This window comes from Schistocerca cancellata, chromosome 8 (genome assembly GCF_023864275.1).
Source record: "Schistocerca cancellata isolate TAMUIC-IGC-003103 chromosome 8, iqSchCanc2.1, whole genome shotgun sequence".
Taxonomy (NCBI): Eukaryota; Metazoa; Arthropoda; class Insecta; order Orthoptera; family Acrididae; genus Schistocerca; species Schistocerca cancellata.
In genome coordinates this window covers 247,347,067-247,358,866 of record NC_064633.1, presented here as the reverse complement: position 1 = coordinate 247,358,866, position 11,800 = coordinate 247,347,067, and the positions used below count along the sequence as shown (strand labels likewise).

Below are 11,800 nucleotides of genomic sequence, written 5' to 3'. Positions count from 1 at the left end.
CAGGTGTTGTTGATCTGTTCTTTCGAGAACAGTTACTGTCTTCATATATATAATTAAAGGCTACCCAGGGGAATCGCCGAAGTGTGCGCGAGTAATGAGTGGATGGGCAAATGTCTATAAGGTACATTACATATGTAGAATTGTGGACAGTTGGGAATGTGAGTCTCACGGGAAGCGTACAAAGGATAAGTCCCTGCATTCGCGCTGTTCATCTGTGTCCTCGGTGGCTCAGATGGATAGAGCGTCTGCCCTCTAAGCAGGAGACCCCGGGTTCGAGTCCCGGTCGGGGCACACATTTTCAGCTGTCCACGTAGAGGTATATCAACAACACCTGTCGGCAGCTGAGGGTTTCAATTAGTCATCATTTAGATTTACTTTCGAATAAACTGTTCAAAAGTCACAAGAGAGGAAGGTATAGCCAGAAAGGGCCTGGAGACACTGAAAGATACCAGCTAGATTAACTCATGGTTGAGACAGACATTCTGAAATCAGTAGGTGGATTGTAAATTTTAGATAGAAGCACATATAAATTCAGATTACAATAGTTAGACATGATGAAGGGCAGACCGATGTTGATGGCTATGGAAGAATCAATGTGGAAAGAAGAGGAATTCTGAAGTAATAAGGATGAGAAGCGTTTGAAGCTCTCTGGGCTGTAGATAATGCGATAATGAATATCACAGTACATGGTTCAGTTAAAGAGGAGCAGGCATCTCTCGAAAGTCCAACAGCATAGGATACCTAGACAAATGGAGGTACAAGGAAGGTAGCTGCGAAGAAACATAGGGTAACAGAATAAATATTTTAATTGATCGATGAAAGAAGGAAGTTTAGGAATACAGAAATGTAAGTCACTTCGGAATGAAATAAAGAGGAAGTGTAGAGAAGTTAAAGTGAAATGGTTGTGGCAAAAATGTGAAGAAACTGAAAAAGAAATAATCAGAAGGGCTTCACTACATAGAAGAGTCAGAATAACTTTCTCTGAGATTAAAAATATTGGTGGCAACATTAAGACTGCAAAGCGTATTCCATCGTTATATGCAGGAGAGTGATACTTGGAGACTAAACTGCAAGCCCCAGCGAGGGGGGAAAGGGGGTTATGACTTGATATAAAAGGTATAGCAGTTGAGTTTAAAACAGCTTACGAAGACTTTCTATCATATAACGGAGAAGAAATTAATAAAATTCGTTGGAAATTTCTAATTTCATTAGGCTCATACCGCAACTGGAAGTCCGCCGTGTGGCGACAGATGGCCTTCTCAGGTGAATCCCATTTCATGCTCTATCGCTGGGGACAATGGCAATCCCTGGTGCAGTTTGTTTTTCCTCAGTGCGATGACATCTAGCAACAGGACAACGGGATGTGTCACACAGCTCGCACTGTACGTGGGGGGTTAGAAGAGCACTATGACCAGTATACCGTACTCCACTGACCGCCGAACTTCCCGGATTTAAATCCAGTCGAGAATCTGTGGGAGCTCCTCGATCGGGCTTTTCGTGACAGGGAAGCTCAATCGAGATACCTTCCAGAACCTCACTGAGTCTTTTCCTACTCGCCTCACAGCGGTCCGCTTTTCACATATGATCACGGTAGTGTGCCTGTACAGTGTACAACCTATAGAATCCCGAAGATAACAAGGGTGAGTAAGTGCAGAAATTTCGTGCCAGTGGGTTACCAGCTCGTCTATTCAGCTTGTTGACAAGTATGTTCAACAGAAGAATGAAAAATAAAACTGAGGAACCGTTAGATGACAATCTGTTTGGGTTCAGAAAAGGTAAAGAGTCCTAGAGACGCAGTTCTGACGTCGAGCTTAATAATGGAAGTAAGACTCGAAAAAGATTTAAACTCTTCATAGGCTTTGTTGATGTAGTAAAGGAACTTGACACTGTAAAATGGGACAAGATGATTGAAATTCTGAGAAAAACTGGAATAAGCTGTGGGGAAAAATGGGTAAGATAACTATGTACACGAATCAGTAGGGAGCAAAAGAAACGAAAGACCCAGGACGATGTGCTCGGGTTAATGAAGGTGTGAAACAGGGAAGCAGTATTTCGCCACTACTTTTAAATTTATAAGTCTGGAAAATATTGAACAAAATAAAACAAAAGTTCATGAGTGGTATTAAAATTTAGTGAGAAAGCATAACAGTAATAAATTCCGCTAATGACTTTTCTATCATCCGTAAAAGTGAAGTAAACTTACAGGAGTTGTTGAATGGAATGTACAATCTATTGATTGTAGAATATGGACAAAGGTAAACGGAAGGAAAGCGGAGGTAATGAGGGGTAGCACATAAACTTAAGCTCTGTATGGAAGTCTGTCGCGAAGTGTGGCGAAACATTTTCAAGTGATCCTATAAAAGATGTTGAAAATTAGGTTTACTGATTACCAGTCAACATAAAGGCACTGGAGAGGAGGTTCTGACGTTGCGTTTTATAATGGGAACAATAATACAGCCACATTTAGAGAATATGTTGGACGAGTAAAAGCAACTGGGAATGCGAAATTCTAAGGAATAAAGAAGTAAGCTACAAATAAATATGCGTATTATAGAATATCTACAAAGAATAATAAGAATGAGACAGGAAAATCGAATGAAAGCCATCGCTTGCTTTAATGATAAATATGTGCCTGAGCGATGCTAAATGTTATTATTTTTATATAAAGGAAATATTCTTCTTAATAACCTTCGATCGTGAGCTAAGTCCTTAATTTTTATATACGAATTAGAGAATTTACTTATGACACTTTTGTTGCCTAAGTCTGTAGTCACTTTCAGAAGGCAAATTAACAATCTAATTAATTAATTTAATAAGATTCGACATTAAATTGCTGGTGTACACAGGTACCACCACAATAAAACAAAAACATTCAATAGTTAAGGGAGTATGCACGACATCAGTCATGTATTTAAGTTTACAAATTAATGACAAGTTTTATTATTCCTTTTGTAACTTCAACTAGCTGATAAATCTTACACAAAAATGACAAACACAAATGAGAAAAGGAATATTGTTTGATTGGCAAAGCGCACATCCAGATTAAAACTATAGAAATTCTCCTCTCGATTATTCCGTTTTACGACGTAGTCTGAAATTGTTTACGTAAATCCACTGTGATGCCCATCTTTTTTGAAATGGAATCAACTATGAGCGAGTATACTACAATATTCACCTGAGAATAGAGAGCTGTGAATATCACTTAACAACCTTTAGCCGGTGCAGCAGTGTTTTACGTTCTCACCTTGATTCAGTCGGCAGCATAAAACGACGTGCAGTGAGCGAGAAGCGGTGCGCCGCGGCAGCAGTAATGTTCTGACGCGTCCGCGAAAATTTGAAAGCTACGCGATCTGGTGTTTTGATTGTTAGAACGCGGGAAACTTCCCCATCAGAGCCCTGAAATCTGGGTAGATTTCAGTGTGAGCTGCACCCGTTCGCTGGTTTGGCCAATCTAATTTGACGAATAAGTTCACCCTCGTGACGCACCATACATCCGAGATAATATGCAGTTCCGCTGTCGGTACAGCTGGAAACTACCCCTGGCTCTTAGTCCACCAAAAGATACCGCCCACAAGTCTCACCCACTAGGGAAAGACCTGAAGTCCTCCACCAGGGGAGGAACAGAAGACGAAGAAGGCAAAGAATCAAAACCACTTTCCACCAAGCCTTGGAACGGTAGCCGAGTTAGCAAAAACGAAACCGCCCCCACATGACACAAACCAATCGGACTTGACTGTTCTGTTGGCCTGGTAGCCAATCCATACACAGCACTAGGTTTACCACGCTGGGGGAGCAAGCCTCTGCTTCGTATATCCCGAGGGGAGCCAATCAGCGACTCCCAATCACTCTTGTCTGAAAAAGGAAGACATTAGAGTAGCGAGGTGTCATTCTCACAGTAAGCATGGCCACATTGTGGCAAAAAACGTCTACGTAGATGAGAGTCCCTCATTTATAGACAGATATAATCTTTCTTGGGCAACCCTATCCTATTTCTAAAAGAAGGCTATTAAGCTTCCCAGACTCTCGTACCAATAAAATACATGTTTTTGACTCTCGCGACTCTGGCGACTTCGTGGCGTCAGGGGGGTTTCAGTCTAGGCACCTCTAAACACGTATATAAACCACTCTTTCTGTATCGTCCCAGCTTCTAACATGAGAATGCATTGAATTTTGTGACCTTCCCACTGTTTGCATAAAAGCTCAGTTTACAGCTGTCTCTCTTAACTGACATTCTCCACCCACTTTGTTCCAAATGGCACCTTCACAACGGATTGCCACCTGGCCCATGTAAAATGTTTTGCGAACTGCTGCCTTATTGTCCGACCATAAGCAGAAGGTGAAGAGAGCTTTGGCCAGGAGTCTCTTTGAAGGTGCGACCCACTGAGAGCTGCTTCCCAAAATCACTCACACAGCCTGGTCGCTTCATTCACCATTTATGGCCCTCAATTCATCTCTCTTGCTGTTCTCTGTCACCTCCACTAAGGCCTCTCGGTTACAAGTTCACTACCGGTTACACGAGCGGTAATAAGAACGTTTTCCCTACAATTTCCTCATGTAAAAAAGACATAAATCACACATACCAAAAATAATACTGGGGAACACCAAGATCATGACCCAAAATATAAACATTTATCTGAATGACAATGTTGTGAAAGCATGCCAACTCTCATGAAGCGCTAGAATTAGAAAAGCTGTAAGGCAGGGATGTGGTCTTTCGACCCTAACTGTTCAATCTATGCATAGAAGAAGCATTGACGTTCAGAATTTGGACTAAAATTCAAGGTGAAAGGCCATCAATTTAATATCCAATAATGAGATTGCTAACCTCACTGAAGGTAGTAATTGCAGGACATGTTGAACAGAATGGACAGTCAATGAACAGAGAACATGGACTTAGACTAAACCGAAGAAAGACGAAAGCAATGAGGAGTGACAAAATTGGATTAGGAATGAACTTAATATCAAACTAGGAGAGGAATGAAGGAATTCAAGTACCTTGAAACGCAAGGCGGATATAAAATATAGGCTACCACTTTTAAAGGTTTATTGCTGGCCAAAAGAAGTTCACTAGTATTATAAAGAAATTTTAAGGATGTACGTTTACTCTGTGGGAAACCCTCTCGTTAACCACGTCTCTGCAGTATCCTCTCTTCTACAAGTGCTTGTCTCACAAGGTATGAAGAATGACTTGTGAGAAACTTGCAAAGTAAGAGAAGAGGTACAGTGAGATACAGGGCTTTGAGGGGGTACCGTGAGTCTTTCTTGGAAAGCTCAGTCGTCAGTGCACTCCTCCGCTAAAGGTGAAAGGTCTCTGGTTCGTATTGCAGTCCGGCTCACAATATTGATCAGGCAAGAAGTTTCAAATAAATGCATACTTTGTTGCAGACTCCCTACAATGTGGCTAAGCCATTTCTCCTCAATGTCCTTTCCTGCAGGAGTTTTAGCTCTCAAAAGACACAGAAGAGCTTCCACGCAGTTTCAAAATAAGCTCAAAGCGAATTGAAAATTCGTCCTGGAAACAGCCCACTATGATGAATATCAGCCGTTTCTCCGAAATATTGTTTCTTCAAAGAGCACTCAGTCCGCAAGGTTTGTTGGAGCAATTCTGAGAGACTGAGAGACTGGGAACTTAGGAGACACGAAATGGCGGAAGTGGGGCTCTGAGGGCGGGTCGTCTGTCGTGCTTCAATAAATAAGTTAACTCAGTTGGTAGAGCATTTGCACACGAAAAGTGAAGATGTCAGATTCGAATGTCTTTTCAGCACGTAGTTTTAATCTTTCACGAAGTTGCTCAGACAAAACATTTCATAAATTTATTTATCACAATGTGTGTGTGAAGTGGACCGTGGGAATACTTGTACAAAGCCAAAAATACCGGGTGGCTATAAACAAAAATTGCAGCTACTCAAGAATGTCCAGTGAAGGCTGTAATTTGCATATTGCAGCGAAACTTGGTAGATATGCTAATGCGTTAATGTGGAACCGATTTACGCTGAAAAAAAAAATTCGAATTCTGATCACCATGTGCAAATATGGAGCTGTACACTGTTTGTATGAGGTGTGACATCCACGATGTCATTTTACAAGCTATAGCGTGAGTAAACAATATGGCTATCATGAAGCGAGTCGGTACACTGTTAGTGGAACACTTTTATGTGAACGGCAGAAATTACAGTGCTGCGTTGAGAGTGTATCGTCAACTGCAAGCTCTTAAGACAGGACCGAAGTCATTAAATGGTGTAAAGAAGATGAGAATGAAATTCGAAAACATGCGAGTTAAAAATGATTCAAATGGCTCTGAGCACTATGGGAGCACTATGGGACTTAACATCTGTGGTCATCAGCCCACCAGAACATTGTTGTTGTTTGTGGAGAAAACGGTTCTCAGGCTTGTAGTTTGTGAAATTATAGGCCGTGCATTGATACGAGTTTCTGCTAGAAATAATCTGAGTTGATAACTGAGTATCCCCCCCCCCCCCCCGAAGAAGACTTTTTACTTCCGATCTGTGCTACTATGGAGAATGTAACAATTCCACCTAGACACAAAATTATGCAAATCACCCTCAATTCTGTTACTAATCCCATAAACGCTAGAGGATTTAACTATACATCCGTTAACTTATCTCTGTAATCATCGAGAACCAAATTATTACTCGTGAAAATGTGAAAGCCTGACTAAGTACGATATAAACATGACCTGCATGGTTTGACAGCTGTCACATGCAACTTACCATCGCTGCGAGTGCTGTGGCCGCCCGCTTCATACATCGTAGCGCCTACTGCATCGGCATCCCGCTTTACGTACAACCAACACGGAATGCCTAAATCACAGGGCTCATACTCACCCAGAAAACCTATGACGTTTGTGTTGTCAACAAATATTTACCGGCGGGCACAACACAACACCAGGTCTCCACCAATGGCCTCCAGGGACCGCTAGCCGTTCGCGGAGCCTGCAGAACAGCTTCACCAGAGGTCACAGATAGCGCAAGAACTACTTTGCTGTGAGAGGAACGTGATCGCAAATAGATCAGGCAGATACATCCGCCAAACGGCCTTTGTAGGGTGGCGCACTGCCGGCGAAAGGCAGTTCGAAGCACTACTTGGACGTGTACAGAGCTGTCACCGGGCAGCCACGCCCAGACGCCCCTTCTAGCTGCCCGATCTCTTGTAGATGGACTTGGTGTATCGATGAACCTCTTTACATTGTAGAATTGTATTTGTTATCGCTCCCCCTGAAGAGTCGGGCCTTTTCTATCATTATTGTTCGTTGTTTTATATTTGTGTCGATCCGCGATTGGGATCGAGTCTGTTGTTCTTTTGGGGATTGTGTTATTGTTTCGTTTTGGTGGGTCCGATAAATTGTTTTCAGACTTGTGTTTTCCGGATTTCTAGTCTGCTATCACAATGGCGGACGCCGCGATTTTCGCTCGCGACTGTATCAGACATTAAAATATACCAATTCACTTCGAAGTTAGAGCTGCACATGCATTTTTAACATAATCCTTAAAAGCCACACACGAAACATGCAACTGCAGCAGCATTTACTTAAAAAAAGAGATAATTTAAGTAAAATAAAATATTTATAACTAACGGTGGGTGAACAAAGCTACATTGAAGGTTAACAATTCACTCCCAGCAATATTACTTGCGCAGTGAATGTTAAGAACATGTAAAGAAAGAATATAGTGGTGGTAAGATCTTATGGGACCAAATTGCTGAGGTCATCGGTCCCTAAGCATACACACTACTTCATCTAACTTAAACTAACTTACACTAAGGACGACACACACACCCATGTCCGAGGGAGGACTCGAACCTCCGACAGGGGGAGCCACGCGGACCGTGACAAGACGCCTCAGACCGTGCGGCTACCCCGTGCGGCAAAGAATATAGTTTATAATGAAACAAACCATTTACCAATTGAACTGCTGCTAAATTCTGTTAGTCTTTAACTGGAGAGGGTGCACAGCAGAGTTGTTGGAGATGCATGGCGGCTTGTTTAGATGACGGCAACGGTTTTAGATGTTGTAGATAAATTTATTACAGCATCACTGTACGTCGTAGTTTCACAGCGGAGTACGCTGCTTAAGTCCCTCCTTGGTTAGGCTCCAAACTACCCTCTAGTGGCGTTTAACAAGCCACTCGTGGAATCCAAGTACTTGTTGGTGATTATTCATAGGTTTAGCACGTACACATCACTCTTTATGCACACTCAGTTCCCGTTTTAGTCCATTATATACTGTTCGTGATAATTTCCGTCGGCGAGATAACTGCTCGTCACGTTTCCATATTTCTATCACATCGCAAATTCACAGTCAGTAAAACCGTTATTGCATCTGCTACACAATTGTAATTATGTTCACCGAGACAGTTACGACTTCAGACACTCGGTTGTTCATTAAGAAGACAAATAAATTGCGCAATTTTATGGAGCCTTTGCTCTCGCGTTGTGGTTAAATGTAAAAACAGCTTCACTCACAGAATAACAACAACTGTAATGCCTACTCGCGCAAGCATTGCCAGTAGCGGCTGAGGTACAGTCCATTTAGTAATACTGAAACGGTACAGTCATTCTGCCCATCATGATTACTTACACTTTCATTACGCACTGCGATGGTAATTTCAATCGTCAGTCGTTCAGTTACAAGATTCACTGTCTCCGTAATCTTTTGCATTTCAGATTAACAATGAGCGTCTCGCGATATCCACGCATACACACACACACACACACACACACACACACACACACACAAACACACTGCTAACCTCCCGTCATTGTATATCGCTGCTCAACTCTTAACATTGCAGTTAATAGTACAAAAGCAGATAAAATAAACAAAAGAATTTAAATGTCCCATATTCAAATACTAATAAGAAAACATATTTATCCATTAGAGAGAAAAGCAAGTAAATTACAGTTAATCCTTTCATGGATAAAATTCATTTTTTACAGATTTTTAAAATATTAAGGTGATAATGTTTTCTTTTCAGTCCCATTATTATATTTTCACCACCAAAATATTTTTTAAGTTCTCCATTTTTTCACAACAGGAAGTGATACACATATGTCCCATCAACCAACGCGAGATACCTTTTCTGCTGACTGACTGATTTTGTAATTTTATTTTCTTTAGCCATAAACTGGAGTTTGTGGAGAATAAAATAACTACAAATTATACATGCATGTAATCTTTTTATTTGTGTAGAGCCAGTGTAAAAAATGTTCATTACATTGCAGTTTTCATGATACATGACCAATACTTACAAAACTTTACATTCTATTAAACTTGGAAAAACATGGTGTGGCACAAAGTGGTACACCACAATCAGTGCAAACAACTTTTGTTCTCAGAATGAGATTTTCACTCTGCAGCGGCGTGTGCGCTGATATGAATCTTCCTGGCAGATTAAAACTGTGTACCGGACCGAGACTCGAACTCGGGACCTTTGCCTTTCGCGGGCAAGTGCTCTACCAACATTTTTTATTTTTGTTATTTTGTTCGTTTTCGTTCGTTGTATATGATCGGGGCGGACGTCGTAAGACACCCTTTTAAGTTCGTTGTTGATCCATTAACTCAGTTTTTTTATTACAGAGGGCAGCTAACCCTCTGACCGAGCACGCTGAGCTACCGGGCCGGCCTTTTAAAATGGTTCAAATGGTTCTGAGCACTATGGGACTTAACATCTATGGTCATCAGTCCCCTACAACTTAGAACTACTTAAACTTAACTAACCTAAGGATATCACACACATCCATGCCCGAGGCAGGATTCGAACCTGCGACCGTAGCAGTCGCACGGTTCCGGACTGAGCGCCTAGAACCGCGAGACCACCGCGGCCGGCAACTGAGCTACCCAAGCACGACCCACAGCCCATCCCCACAGTGTTACTTCTGCCAGTATCTCGTCTCCTACCTTCCAAACTTTACAGAAGCTCTTCTGCGAACCTTCCAGAACTAGCGCTCCTGCCTTTGCAGTGTAGTGCCGATTTTTTCTCAGGTTCAGTACAGTCGTCCCTAGATGGTAGCACCATGCGTAACTGGGTAACACATATCCCGACACTCGAACTGGCGCTCAAAGTTAGTGGGACATATATGACCCATCAACCACGAAAGCGTTAAGTTGTAACATTATCACCAAGCACTGCTATACTACATCATCCAAGATGTGAATACCCAGTCTAAGAAAGAATTACCTATCACTAAATGGCTATATCGTCACATGCTGTAACTGACCATTTAGCAGGTGTCCCAGTTAGTGGTAGTACTCGTGCAGTGTTACTAAAATTGTCCATTCCACGGTCAACAGGACGAAAAATTTTGCGGTCCTTATTACACTGGTCCCCGTACAATATCCAGACAGTGCAGGAAATGAAACTTGCAGCTCCAGCATTCTGAATTGGCTCTTTAGTTTCTAGCATTGATTGAAGATAACACGTGGTCGGACAATAGTTTATGTAATGATGAGGCACATTTTACATTATAGTGTGCTCAATTTGAGGTACTGTTCAACCGCCGTGCGTGACAGTGTGGCGTGGTTTCACAAGCGCCATATTGTCGGTCCGTCGTTCTTAGAAGAGAATTCAACGAGATGGTTTATAAGGTGTACAGTGATATCTGCACGTTATCGAGACCTCCTACAGCACGTGAATCCTTCCTTGGAAGAGCGCTTCTATGTGTAAACCACTATTTTCATGCAGTATGCGGCAACACCACATGTAACTCACCGGTTGAAGAACTGCTTAATGTAACCATCCACGAATCTATTATTGCGTCAGTTTTTAGAGATACGTGACCTGCAAGATCACCTGATCTAAATTCAAATGACTTTTGGCCATGGGGGTATCAAAGGAACACGTTTACTAGAGACACGATCGGTCTCAACCTGGTCTGAAGGCCAGTATACAGGAAAACGTTGCTGAGACTCCATCGGAACTGCTGCTAGCAACTGTTGATAACGTCATTTGATATTATCAACCGCCACCTACACAATTTTTCCAGTATGAGCATCTGAGACGTCGACGAGATGCTATACAGCGCCAGATTGTGGTCAAAACCGAACCCAATTTTTTTCAGGTTAAATCGGTTCCGTATTAACGCATTAGAATATTTATCAAGTTTCGCAGTCGTAACTTAATTACATCCCAGACTGCATTCCTGTGAGTAGCTATACTTTAAATCCAATCACGTGACACAAAACACTCTTGACAAGTCCCTGTTGTAGTTCTTGTAGTTGTTATGAAGCCGGCCGATGGTGGCCGAGCGGTTCTAGGCCCTTCAGTCTGGAACCTCGCGACAGCTACGGTCGCAGGTTCGAATCGTGCCTCGGGCATGGATGTGTGTGATGTCCTTAGGTTAGTTAGGTTTAAGTAGTTCTAAGGTCTAGGGGACTGATGACCTGAGATGTTAAGTCCCATAGTGCTCAGAGCCATTTGAACCATTTTTTGTTGTGAAGGCTTATGATGTAACTCTCCAAGCTAGCCTAACCAGTGGCAAACTTCTCCATCTACCCATAAGTACTGCAGCCACCATTTACATTCGTCTATCCTTGGTCTTCCTCTAGAACTTTTACCAACCACACTTCTCACCACTATCAAATTAACTAGTTCTTGATGCAATAGGTTTCGTTCTTATTCTTCTGTTTCTTGTACTTTCCGTCTCACACCAGCGCAGGGTCAGTGTGGTTATTAACGAATTTGGAATGGTTAACTTAAGGGGTGGTCGGATGCCCTTCCTGTTGCCATCCACCTCTTTCCCTCCTCCCCCCTACCCCATGATGGATTCTTCATTTTTCTGTGC

General features: G+C 42.2%; 1 non-coding gene across 1 annotated transcript; it reads left to right on the top strand.

The window, feature by feature from the left end:
- Positions 1-217: 217 nt before the first annotated feature.
- On the top strand, positions 218-291 carry Trnar-ucu (transfer RNA arginine (anticodon UCU)). The gene has a single exon. It is a non-coding gene; the product is annotated as a tRNA-Arg (tRNA).
- The last annotated feature ends 11,509 nt before the right edge of the window (positions 292-11,800 follow it).